This window comes from Episyrphus balteatus, chromosome 4 (genome assembly GCF_945859705.1).
Source record: "Episyrphus balteatus chromosome 4, idEpiBalt1.1, whole genome shotgun sequence".
NCBI classification, from domain to species: Eukaryota; Metazoa; Arthropoda; class Insecta; order Diptera; family Syrphidae; genus Episyrphus; species Episyrphus balteatus.
This window is the reverse complement of record NC_079137.1, coordinates 58,396,409-58,411,231: the sequence shown is the minus strand read 5'-3', so window position 1 is coordinate 58,411,231 and position 14,823 is coordinate 58,396,409.

Sequence of the window (14,823 nt, the reverse complement as noted above, 5' to 3'; positions counted from 1 at the left end):
AAGTCCATCACAGAGAAAAAAGACATGCTTAAAACAAATAGAATCTATGTTAAATCAAACGGATTTCTGCATGTTTTTTTTTTTGCCAAAAAGAGTCTCGTCTAATGACTTATGTCTATTTAAGTCTTTAACTCCATCAAATATCATACATTTTGTCTGAAAAATAAGTATTTTTGATATTACTTGCATTTGGGCATATGAGAATCAGCTAAAGCTAAGTGTGTATTTAAGCCTTTTAACCCCAATTTATTCACACTCCATTAAATTTAAAGTCGCCATTTTAAAGCGGAAAATTAAAAATTTGTAGCAATTTGACAGTTTTTTTTATATTTAATTGGGGCTTTAAATGTAATAGAGAGTGAATGCATTTAGACCAGTACCTGGCAATAATTAAAAAAAAAAAATTATAAGCAGGATATTGGTGATAGAAAAATTTAGGATAAATGGTATATGAAAGGGGAAAAAAATAAATTGCCCACAAACAAATTGGGTGTCAAAAATAGTGTTTTTTTATGATTTCTGTCAAAAGTAGACCTTCTATCTCAAAAAATTAAATACAAAAGTTGTAGATTATAAAAAGAACTACAACTTTTACCATTTTTTATAAAGCCTCAAAAATATTGAGAAAAAATGCAAATATACAAATTTTTGTTTTTTATTTGTATCTTTTACAAAAATGGTTGGATTTTAACAAAACTTGGTGAAATATTACTTTGTTATGTTTCTGTTGTATTTATATTTTTGCAATGGGAGGGCTACTTTGACAGAAATCATAAAAAACACGATTTAAAGCGCCATTGGTTATGGGCAATTTAGTTCTCCCCTTTCATTTACCATTATCCTAAATTTCCACTGCTGCTAATAATAATTTTTTCAACTTTTGCCCTCTGAAAACCGGATTGGCACTGGTCTAATTGAGATAAGTGAATATAAAATCAAAATTATTTTGTTCAGAAAAGATTTTTTGTTTTTTTTTTTTCATTTTAATAGAGTTAGGTACGATAATTAAGGGGTCAATTTCTTTATTTATTTTATTAATTTTTGGCATTTTAAACATTTCCTTGTCTGACCAAACTCCAAAGATATGAAAAATTTTGTAATTAAGCAAATTTCTCTTTTGAATAAGGTTGCCACAAAGTAGATCCCATTTTAAAAGTGGAAACACTTTTTTCTTTTCTTTTTCTTTTTCAATTTCAACTTATCTTTCATTTGAAACCAATTTTATTCTCTACACAGAGAGAAAATTACGCTGGTATAACTTTACATCTGGAATATTTAGCTTTTATTTCTGGTAAATTTAACTACATCCCTGATGTTATTTTTTCTATGTGTAAGCTCCTGCTAAGTAAATCGAAGGTCGCTATTTGGATTATAGAGGGACTACAATTTTAGGACATGCATAAAAAGTATCGGTCATTTTGTATCGGTCAAAATTAAACTTTCTTACGTATTAAAACCGTGGCCAACCTATAGAACCTCAAGTTCAAGTACATCTTGTACAGTCTCCGAATATGCACTTCAGTTCCCTCCAGCTTCAGAGTTCATTGAAATCCCTTTTGTATTACCAAGATTACGGGCTGTGCATCTCTTATCACCAATTAAAACAAATTAGGTGACAGTATGCATCCCTGTCTGACTCCACTTTGAAATTCAAACTCATATGATAATAATCTTTCATACATGCAGGGTGAAGTATTTGGATAAACTTCTTGTTATCAGTGGCGAAATTCTTCTGGAAGTTGATGAAGTCAGTAAATTCAAGTTCATATGTTTGGTTTATAGGGGTTCTATAATGCGTTTCAGAACAATTCTTGCTATTATTTGAACAACTGGATGCAAAATGCAAGTCCCTTTCCAGGTTTAGTATTTCGTCAAGTCTCCCTTTTTTAAATTTTATTATCTTTTTCTATTTTCTGGGGAGGCTACATACCAAGCTTAAAAGTAAACCAACCCATCCTTCGGATAGTAGCTCTATTTTTTTTTCACATTACCTATGTACAAGCAAAACGAATAATCCATCTGTTACCATAAGATTGTTAACTTATTTCAAAATGTCCCTAAACTTAATAGGTTTGTTTCAGTTTATTGTCATTTCATCAGGTTGCACATAAAGCACTTTATGCTTAGAAGCAAACATTTCCATACTATTTGTTTTAGTCCAACCATACAAATGCTATCAACGACGACGACAACAAATCTTCACCAATCAACTCTATTTACCATGTCTGTTTCTATAAGGAAAAAAGTAAATCTCTGAAGCAACAAATTCCATCAATATGAATAGATTCAATATGTTGTGTATAATAAATTGACCAAGAGAATATTGCACGGTTCAATTACTAAGCAAATATTGGTTCAACTGCATATAGAATGATGCCTTGAAACGCAATAAGGCAATCAGGTCGAGAATGATGGAGTGGAAATACGTACTCTCTTCCGTTTTATACTATATATCTACTCCGCAGGCTATAAGATTATCGCAAGGGTGCACTCCTATATCCACTCAATTCCATTAGCATATACACTATAATCATTCAAGATACCATAGAGTAGATATACCCACGAGCACTCTCAGTGAAAAATGGACAACACATTCGCTTCATCACTCGATTCATGTGCTAATGTGGTACCTGTTACACATCACAAGCAAGACAAATTACCATACACCATGAAATCTGCTTGCTTACCCATTCTATATCATATCGAAAGACCCAAACCCAACCCCATTCATAATATAAATTCCTCTATCACTATCGGACATGTCAATCAATTTGCCCAGTAGAATGTGTATCTACAAGTTCTTTTAGTTTGATGGACTATAAAATTTCAATTCATTTATAACCCAAACCCACAGCTATAACATCCCAAAAGGGAATTGTTGCATACTAACACACACACACAATCTTTACAATCACATACAATTTATTTGGAATAAATATCACGCATACGCCCGAGTGCATGTGCATTACGTTTCTTAAATGCCAATATCACTCTCTCTCTCTCTTTTAGGACATTTTTGAGTCCACAAGTTTGTCATTCTGGGATGATGATGGTGTATCTGTGTGTTCATATGATCGTGTGATATGATGTAATATACCGTTAGGTATATTATGCATTTATTGTTCGATTTTAAAATTCCCGAACGAGTGTTGTTTTTGGTGTGAAAATTGCTTTAAATTTATGGAAACATGGACACAGAGATATTTATGTATATGCGGAAAAGGCTTTTGAGATTAATTTAAAATTTTGTATTTTCAATTTATATTAAAAATACAAAATTTACCCACTAAAATGTTGTTGTTTTTGTGTGGATTTACGAAATATACTTAGAATACAAAATGCAAACAATGATGATTGAATTGAAATATTTATATACGACGGTAACATGCGGAATGGAGGAGAGACTTACCGAAATTTTATATGGAAAACAATAGTGTAGCATAGCAAAAGAGTGATATGGATAGAAATTTTGGAATTTCACGCTACAATCGCATTGTTATGTGATATTATTATTAAATGCGGTTGCAAATAATATGCAAATGCAATAAAACGGTTGCATGTGCAGAGAAAATCTGCGTTATTTATCATTGTTCTTTTGGAATTTGATGGTTTTGAGTGTTTCCACTTTTATTAGAGTTTTTTTTTTTTTTAATCTAGTACAATAACTTCACACTACTATTATCATGTTGAACTTATCAAGTAAATATTTGATGAAAATTTTAGCCACTATAGCTGCACATGAAGAAAATCAAAGAGTTTGCTTTAAATTTTATTCATGAATACGAAGTTCAGAAATTCTTAAACTTTACTATTTTATCAAATCAAATTGTGAAAAATTAAGAAAAAAAATCGAGTTAGAGGAAAATTCAACTTAGACGAAGTTTAACTAAGTGAAAGTTGTATTTTTATATGTTAATATTAGTAGTTTTTTATCGATTTAAAAATATAAAATTTTTTAAAAATTAAACTACCTATTCATTTTTATACGATTTTTAAGTTCTGAACTTAAATTTCGAACACATATGTACATAGTTATAGATTAAACGGGTAAAAAGCGATTTTTGAAAAAGTCTGAAAAAATGACTTTTTTTTACCAAGCTAAATCTCTAAAATTATAACAATTAAAAATCTTAAAAATTTTCACATGATAGCTACACTTATTAAATTTGAGTCTGTAAAGTTTTAAATTTTTTGAACGAATGGTTTGGCTGGAATTTAAAATTGATCGAACAAGGTCCAAGAAACCCCATGTTATTCCCATAAGAAACTTCAACCGCTTGGCGGCACGGGTTAGAATTAAGTTAGAGACTTGAAACTTGGAAAATATTTTTTTTAGTTTATTTCCAACCATATAAGATCCTAGGAGCATAGAAATTCTTATTATTTTAAAATAATGAACACCCTATTGTGCACCTTGCAATTCACATCATGAAAAGCCACATTTTCTATTTACGAAAAAATAACATAGATTCCGCAGTTTTGGTCAATTTCAATAAAAAAAATACGCCAATTTGTGCCTAAATGTATATTCTTTCAGAATATAACCTTACTTTATTTTTTTGTTTGTTTTATTTTGCAAAAAAAATTGGGTAAAGTTGAAAAAATTGGGAAAAAAATCACTTTTTCAAGATTTGTGGGATAAAAACCTACACTTAATTTGTTTAAACAATAGACTTATATACATCATTCAAAAGGTCTGGAAATCCTCTTTCCAAAAACATATAACATATTGAGAGTTGTTAGAAAAATGACTGAAATATTGATAGATTACATCGTAAGGTCTGTAAAAATGGTTTTTTGTAAATAAAAAAAAAATGGAGGGTTCCAAAAATATAACAAAAATATTTTTATGCATTATTCGACCATACGAACACCCTACACTATGTTATTTCTCGGGTGTATTTTCAGTGTCGCACCGTGTAATTAATAATACAAATTTTCAAAAAAATTTTCAAAAAAATAGGTGTGTCATTTTGTTTTAACCCAAAAAATGTGTTGTTTGAATTTTGTTTGCAATTTTTCATCGCAATCGGCTAAATACATAGCTAACGAAAAATTCAGGAATAGAAAAACAATACTTCTGCAGGTAACGTTAATATGTATGAACATTAGGGCGTTCGTTATTTTTTAATCAAGTGTTTCTAAATAATAAAAAAAAAATCCCCTAATTTTTTCAGATTTTTATTTTGACGCTAGATGGCGCCCCAAGAAGGTTAAAGTTTTTTCTCATTTTAAAAAAGGTATTTGTTGACCTATGAGGCCATTTTTTAGATAAAGCCTTAGTGTAAACATTTTTGATGAGGTTCTTATCTATATTAAACTCCCTTTTCAAAAAGGTATAAACCATTTTTCTAGGACTAGGGGTTTAGTCAGGACATGCATGCCTTTTTTATGTTTATTAAACCAAGCATTTTTTTATTAAAAAAAGGATATGAATAGCATAAAAAATAAAATAAAACCCAAAACCCAATTATCCATGGGACTTTTGATTTGAAACGACCTATGATAACTTTATTTTTAGGAAAATGGAAAGGATTTAAGATTTCAGAATTCTGTAATTTTTGATAGGACAGATTTTTAAGGGTTGGGGTCGAAATTCTGTATGTTGCAAAATTCTGTATTCAAAATACTGTATGCCAAAATACTGTATGCCAAAATTCTGTATGTTCAAAATGCTGTACGAACAAAATTCAGAAAGTCAAAATTCTGTATAGCAAAATTCTGGTTGGTCAAAATACTGTATTTCAAAATTCTGTACATAAAAATTCTGTATATCAAAATTCTGTAAAAATGCTGTAAAAAATATCGTTTTGATAATGTAAAAAAGTGCGCACATTTTTACAGAATTTTGAAATACAGATATATTTAAAAGAGGGTTTACTATGAATTTCTAAGAGATCAACTTAATAAAGAGGCAAGCTTCTAATGCTGATTAATCTAGGTACTTTATTAGGAGCTACGGAAAAAAGAGAGAGAAAACAAAACTACACTTATTTAAAAATAACTGTATTGAAAATACAGTATTTTGCCGTACAGAATTTTACAAAACAGAATTTTGTAAGCCAGTATTTTGTTCATACAGTATTTTGACGTACAGAATTTTGTATTTACAGTATAATGACGTACAGAATTATGGTGTTACAGTATTTTGACCCTACAGAATTTTGTCCTACAGAAGTTTTACAAGCAGAATTATGACCCGCTCCCGATTTTTAAATTGACCCAGTAATTACTCCATTCAAAGCGTCGGAAAAAAGGGCCTAACCTTGCGCACAGAGGCACTGTCAGTTTTTATTTCAAGGATCGGTAGGGTTATATTTAAAAGGCTTAAACCCAATTTCTCACCACCTGATCATTCTTTTTAGGGGAGTTATTCACAAACATGCATTTTTTGGGATATTTGACTTCCAAGGTAATATCTTTGCTCCAGTATGTCGTAGACCAAAAAATGAACATTCATTCTCTTCCTTATAATATTTTCTATTGTTGTATGTAATTTCATTGTATTTGAGTGAGTAAATACAAAATGGCAGCCATTTCAAGTCAAATTCTAGTTGTTAAAAAACACATTATCATTTTTATTTCGAAAAAATTTCAACAATTTTCTAACCTATTTTGTAGCCCTTTTAATTTCCTGAATAATGCATTTCACTTAAATTTGAATTTCAGTCCAAACAAATCTAACGAGTCATAACCACATACTTTTTTAAATGTAATGATTTGATAAAAAAAAGAATCTGTGCTTGTTATCATATAAATCACAATTCTTTCTTGTTTCTTTCTCAGCTTATAACACGGCATACAAATATTTCTTCTTAAACTTTTTTAAATTGGCAACACTTACCCGAAAACCACCTCAAATTGTTTTTTTTTTTTTTTTTGTATCTCTCAAATTGCTATATAATAATATCCATAACCACTCATGACATGGCTTTTATATTATTTCAATATTACACTGTTTAAGAACGTTATAAGCTGAAATTGCATATTAATAATAGCACTTCTCCAACACAGCCTTATACTTGTAAAGTGTAATATTGAAATCAAAATTTATTGCCTTTTGATTTCGAACCACTGTCAAGGCTCCAAAATTGGATTTTCAAGTTGTACACAAAACAACACTCTATGCGCGTTGGATGTTGAATACCTTTTAAGTAATTTATGAGAGAAGAGTATTGCGCTACCTCTCGTTTCAAGTATAAACCAGCATCCTCCATTTTCCATTGCCATCGTCGTAGTCGTTTTCGTCCTCGTCGTCAACATTGTGCTTTTAAACTGCTCAAAAGTTGAGAACGCACATAAATTTATCACTTTTTGTTGCAAGAAGAAGAAGAAGAATACAACTTGAAATTGCCACCCATTAAGAACACTTGAGAGCTAGATGGTTTTCTGGGGTAGTAGCTCGATATAGAACTCAAACTCTGTGGAGTACTATACTATTAGGATCTTTAACAACTTGCTTGCTATCCTATTCTGGATGTTCTTCTTACTGTGTTAGACAATTTAACATGATTGTGCTCACATTTTACTTCGAAAAACTCCAATTACTGGAGAGAAATTTTATTTTTATTGTTATAGTCATTTTGTTTTTTTGGAGGGTTGAGAGTGGAAAAAAAAAACATCCGGAAAATTGGGTGTAAGTCTGACAATATCAGACACAAACGACACAATTTAAATTTAGAACAAAGACTGAACAGTCCAATCCACTTAATTGAATTTAAGTTTAACCCAAAATAGAGTACGAAATTATTTGAATACAGAAAGTCTTAGATAAAAAAATAATCTAACAGATCAGGCAGTTTTACAGCCATTTTTCTGTTTTCTTGTTTTGATTAAAATAACTCTTTAAAAATATACCATTTTTGGGAGATTCCTATCAATCGATATCGACTGTTAAAGGTTTTGTGAATCTATTTTAAGTCTCTATATCACCGAACTTAAGTTTCATAGTTTATAGAACTTTAGAAATCGAAAATTTACTTTTGGAATTTTATATCTATAGAAGTCTATTGTAACTTCTATTTCCTTCCTTTCCAAGTAAAGTCAAATAGCCATAGAATTTCAAAGAAAAAGGGGGAAAAAAAAAGTTTAAAGGAATAGTTCTTTTTTTTTGTGTTTTGTAAAAACTTTGTTTTGAATCGGCTTTGAAAATAAAAGTGAACAAATAAAGTTGACAAAAGTAGGTATTGTATTTGTATGGCTTAAAGAAGTATAAACATTATTCGCACATTTGATATCAAATTAAATTAAATCACTAAGGGTGTTGTTTACAGTTAGTAACATATTCGAATAAGGATTTGTTGTTAGATTATATTGGTTACGTGAGACAGTTTTTTTTTTTTTTGTGATACCTTCTTTAATTTTGAAGGAAAAGTTCTAAAAAAATGATATTGACTAAAAAAGTTGGTTATTTGATATCTAACAATGTTAGGTGTCAGGTAAATAGAGAATAGATTTAAGGCTTCAGACACTAACATCTTTTAGTGAAGTTTTGAAAATTGGAAGAATATTAATTTTAAGGTTGTCTTAAAGAACTTGCACTTGGAAGAGAGTGCAATTTTGTGCAATATCGTACAAAAAGTACTGAAATGTAAAATTGTACCAAGTTCTAAAGCTTGGCTTTAAATTTGTATAAATAAAATTTTGGTTGTTCCCTTGGCAATTTTACTTTAAATTACCGATTTTTAAAGCTTTTTGAAAAATTGCCAAGTAAACAACCAAAATTTTATTTATACAAATTTAAAGCCAAGCTTTAGAACTTGGTACAATTTTACATTTCAGTACTTTTTGTGCTAGCATAATTTCAACATAGGAGAACTTGGCTATTTTTTAAAAGTAATGTTTTTGTTGTGATTTCACTTCTTTTTGCAAGGTTTTGCTGTAGAAACTAAAATCTCTATAATTGATGAAAATTCAGAGAAAATGGGCGGTTACCACGCCCCCTGACTAAAATTTTCAAATTTTAAATTTGTTCCTTTTTATAAACTACCAGATCTACCATTCTATTAAATTTCAAGATTTTTCGATAGTTAGAAGTGCTCTATAATATTTGATGAAAATTCAGCGGAAATGGGCGGTTGCCACACCCCCTGGCTGAAATTCTCAGATTTTAAATTTTTTCCTTTGTATAAACTACCAGCTCTACCATTCTACTAAATTTCAAGTTTCTACGATAGCGGGAAGTTCTCCATAATTTTGATGATCTGTCAGTGAGTCGTTGAGTCAATGAGTCAGTTACGGTTTTCGCGATTTTTGAAGTCCTATATCTCAGAAACTACTCATCGTAAAAAGCTGAAATTTTGTGAGGAATTTGGGTTCTTCCAGCTCAACAAATGCAGTTTAAAATTTCTGGCATATTTGGTGTGGAAGTTAGAGGTTGGTCGAAAATGGCCTGAGTTGTTTCCTGTAAATAAGAGTGTAGTGCCAAAGTTGCTAGAGAACTTGGCTGGGCACTACCGTGCCCCTTGATACAAGTTTCGAAAAACACATTTTATTTATTTTATTTTTTATTTTTTTGAAAAATCTATTTTTTGAAAACATTTGATGATTCTTTTTATATATTTATTAACATTTCTTCTTTCTTGTTCAAGTAATGCTTGAAAATGTGAAAAAAAGAATTAAAAATAAAACGAAAAATATATTAAAAATTAAGGTAAAAAAATGAAAATTATAAATAAATTATATAAAATACTACACATTTTTTGTTTGCAATCATTTTGATATTATTTTTTAAGTGCATAATTGTTAAACAAAACCCAACAAAAAGATTGTACACAAATCTTTTGTAGTTCGAGAAAAATAAATCACAACAAAAACATTACTGTTAAAAAAGGAGCCAAGTTCTCCTATGTTGAAATTATGCTAGCACAAAAACTACTGAGATGTAAAAGTGTACCAAGTTCTAAAGCTTGGGTTCAAATTCGTATCAATAAAATTTTGATTGTTCTCTTGACAATTTTTCCTTTAATTACCGATTTTTAAAGTTATTTCAAAAATTGCCAAGTAAACAATCAAAATTGTATTGATACGAATTTGAACCCAAACTTTAGAACTTGGTACACTTTTACATTTCAGTACTTTTTGTGCTAGCATAATTTGAACATAGGAGAACTTGGCTCCTTTTTTAACAGTAATGTTTTTGTTGTGATTTCACTACTTTTTGCAAGGTATGGCTGTAGAATTGAAAATCTCTATATTTGATGAAAATTCAGTGAAAATGGGCGGTTGCCACGCCCCCTGGCTGAAATTCTCAAACTTTAAATTTTTTCCTTTGTATAAACTACCATCTACACCATTCTACCAAATTTCAAGATTCTACGATAATCAGAAGTGCTCTCTTATATTTAATGAAAATTCAGCGGAAATGGGCGGTTGCCACGCCCCCTGGCTGAAATTCTCAAATTTTAAATTTTTTCCTTTGTATAAACTACCAGCTCTACCATTCTACCAAATTTCAAGATTCTACGATAATCAGAAGTGCTCTTATTATATTTAATGAAAATTCAGCGGAAATGGGCGGTTGCCACGCCCCCTGGCTGAAATTCTCAAATTTTAATTTTGTTCCTTTGTATAAACTACCAGCTCTACCATTCTACCAAATTTCAAGATTCTACGATAATCAGAAGTGCTCTATTATATTTAATGAAAATTCAGCGGAAATGGGCGGTTGCCACGCCCCCTGGCTGAAATTCTCAAATTTTCGATTTTTTCCTTTGTATACATTACAAGTCCTATCACCATGTAAGATTTCAAGTTTCTACGATAGCGGGAAGTTCTCCATAATTTTGATGATCTGTCAGTGAGTCGTTGAGTCAATGAGTCAGTTACGGTTTTCGCGATTTTTGAAGTCCTATATCTCAGAAACTACTCATCGTAAAAAGCTGAAATTTTGTGAGGAATTTGGGTTCGGCCAGCTCAACAAATGCAGTTTAAAATTTCTGGCATATTTGGTGTGGAAGTTAGAGGTTGGTCGAAAATGGCCTGAGTTGTTTCCTGTAAATAAGAGTGTAGTGCCAAAGTTGCTAGAGAACTTGGCTGGGCACTACCGTGCCCCTTGATACAAGTTTCGAAAAACACATTTTATTTATTTTATTTTTTATTTTTTTGAAAAATCTATTTTTTGAAAACATTTGATGATTCTTTTTATATATTTATTAACATTTCTTCTTTCTTGTTCAAGTAATGCTTGAAAATGTGAAAAAAAAAGAATTAGACATAAAACGAAAAATATATAAAAAATTAAGGTAAAAAATGAAAATTATAAATAAATTATATAAAATACTACACATTTTTTGTTAGCAATCATTTTGTTACCGTTTTTAGGTGAATAATTGTTAAACAAAACCCAATAAAAAGATTGTACACAAATCTTTTGTGGTTCGAGAAAACTAAATGTATACGTATAAAAACGGCAAACAGTTCAAATAAAAACTTAAAAAATCGTTTAAGATTACAAATTTTTAATTTATACGCACATTTTTGAATGCAATATTTCAAAAGAATTAAAAACCAATAAAACTGCATCAAAAATTTTGTGGCAAGTTAAAGTTGTGTACTTTGAGAAGAAAAAAATATAACGTAAAAGCAAAAACTACAAAAACAGCTAATAATTTCAAAATTCGAAATAAAATATTAAAACAATTTTATAACGGGAAATTTAGAATGTGATCTTTTAAAGGACCCATTTTCCTACCACAATTATCAAAAAATTTAAAAATATACGATTTACCTCGAGCGAAAAAAAATGTATGTAAAAGTTACAAACTTCCCATACGAATTTGTATGGGGAAAGTAAGGCACGGGCTGGTGACCTCCAAAAAAAAATTTTTCTAAATTCCCAACGGACACCCTAATGTACCTACATAAAATGCAGAATACTGAAAAATCAAAATTACTAGAAGACATTACATCTTTATGTACATAAAATGGCAGCAAAACTTTAAAAAAAAAGAAATGACCAAAGTCCTTTTTTTTTCAAACCACTTTAAATTTTATAGTAACTCCATGCTAAAAAAAATAACTTCCCTTTTATATGTATTTAAAATTTGCATTCGTTTATTGCTTCTTTTAGCCAAACCATAAAATTCAAATTAGAATCAGCGAGCAGTAGTCAACTGTGCAATTAAATGTGTAATTCATATGAAAACCTCGTCGGGAATATTGCAACTATACTTTAATTTCATAACAATTTTTTTTTTCATTTTTTTTTTTTTTTTCATTTTCATTTCCAAACGAATTTATATTTTGTGAAATATTTTCCCTTCCATATAACAAATTAAGGATTTAAATTTAGGTACTCCCTAGATTCGTTTCGGTCAGTATACACGTTACGTTAGTAGGTAGATATAACCATATAACCCTATACCAACGCGCAGTTATAGTTCGTTTTTGCTTTTTTGTTGATTGGCCTTTTGACCATTAAAAAGGTCATGGTTCGTAAATAATATTTTTTTTTTCTTGTTTATTTTAGGTTTTTTTTTTTGTTGTATCTTCTCCCTCCAGGGCTACACAATATTATTAACTTCAAAACTATAACGCAGCAGCCGCTACGTCGTCGTTCATCCCAGCGGAAGTGCTTCATTAAAATTTGCCAGAATTGCTTCAGTTGTTGTAGTATAAAAAGCAACGTTTTTATTTATTTATTTATTTTTCAAAAGTTTTCTTTTTTCCTTTAATTTTTTGGGTTTGTGTCAGTGTGTGTATGTGTGCTATATCAAAACCCAAAAATGTAAATTATTATTTGTGCGAATAACCACAGGACTAGTGAAAATTACAAAAATGGTTGCAATACCAACCCCATACAGTTAGCCAAAACGTACTATAGTGCTTTTGCATAATTCAAAAACGTGACCAGATGATTTAATATACTATTCATTCCATTCCATTCTACCAGAGGGTTATAGGGAATGAGTAGAAAATTGGGGCCAGAGTGCGTTTTATACAGTTTTTGGCTTTGAATGCGGTTTTGGGGCCTCTTCCATGTTTTACCATCGAAAAGTGTTTTGCCGGATGTATGGTTCAATCATGGTTGCCGTTGTGGATTTCTGGTTAGAATTTATTTCTGGTCACAGTAGGTTTGATTGATGACTTTTTGACTTTATACTCGTTATACACACACGACAAAAGTTATTTTTTTTTTTTGTAATGTTAAATTAAAATCATTATTAGAATAAAATCTAGGCTAATATTATTTTATTTTTACTGCTTTTTGTGGTTTTTTACTTCCGAATAAATTCATGAATGGGTTATGGTGGGTATCCGTTGTAATTAAAGCAAAGTATGTGTTTTTGTTTGATATTCTAAATATGGTCCCAAATGTCCCCAAAATGACAGGATATTTTCATGCAAATAATATGGTGTTGTAATTAAGCATTAAAAGAATCCACAAAATTGAATTTTCATATCAAATAATTTGATAATTTTTGCAGGTATACAAATGTCAACATTTTTTCAAAGTAGGTTTAGGGACATTAAAAATTTTTGATTTTTGCATATTTGTTTATTGTGGTTAAGTTTTAACAAAAAAAGTAATTTAAGTGTTAATTTTGTCAAGGTTCAACTAAAAATAGTGCATTACGGAAGCTCATAATCATTCTGCATTTTATGTTTTTTTAAATGCATCAGTGCAAAGAAAACAAAATCAAACAAAAGCGAGTTTATTTAAAATTGGATGTTAACCGACAATCATATTTTCAAAATATCTCAAAATAGCGTGTAGGTATACCAAGTTTCTACTAAAGCATTAATCCAAATTTATCACAAAGTCACAATTGGCTATTTCACTGATGCCTTACTTGAACCTAAAGAGCGAAAAATAGGTATGCCGTTTTTTCACATAGGTATGGGTATTTCCATTGTAACGGGTGTGACATAGTTACTTTATATCTTGTGCTTGGTTTGTGTACTATTCACTATTTAATAGATTTAGTTGTTGATATTTATATTTTTTTTTTTTTAAATAACATTTTTTAACCTTTCTTTCAAGTTCACAAGTTCTTGAGATAAAGATGTAACGGGTTTGACATTAGAAAACCGATTCAGACTGCTTTGGTGACTTATTTTAGAAGCCATACTGTAGATTTTTGAATGAAAAGTCGTGGATATCGTAATCAATATGAAATAAAATGCACGACTGGGGTCGCACGTACTTGCTCTTGCAGTTCAAAGCAATTTTATGTTACTTGTAGATTGTAAAAGCTGGCACTAAAATAAAACAAAATTGATATTTGGGGAAGAGCCGACATTTAGGGCAAAATCTTGTTAAATGAAAACAATTTTTTTTGTTGTTTGACTTTTTTGAGAAAAAATAAAAATGCAGTTTTATTGCCACTGCTTTAAATATTACGTATACAAAGTTTAATCAAAATCGTTAGAGCCTTTTTCGAGAAATTCGCAATATCGTATTTTTTTGTATGGGTGGTATACGTTCTAAACGAGATATAAAAAAACAAAAAAAAAAACAACTTTCAGAATTCCATAAAAATCATCTGTACCAAATTTGAAGAAAATCCGTCCACCCGTTTAGGCTGTGGAAATGTGTACAGATGGACGCACAACCGCACAGACGCACAGACGCACGGACGGAATTGCGAGACCCACTTTTTCGGAATTCTCCATCATCGTAATGTTGGTTTTGATTAAAACCTAAATTTTTTTTTTCGACACGAAACCAATACTTGCCCTATAGAGCAAGTAAAAAAGATTCTATTTCATTTCCAGTTAACATATATGTATCATAGCCGTATTTAGGGGGGGTGGGGTTTAACCCCCCCCCCCCCCCCGAAATTTTTTTAGAAAATAATATGATGAGAATTTGAACAAATA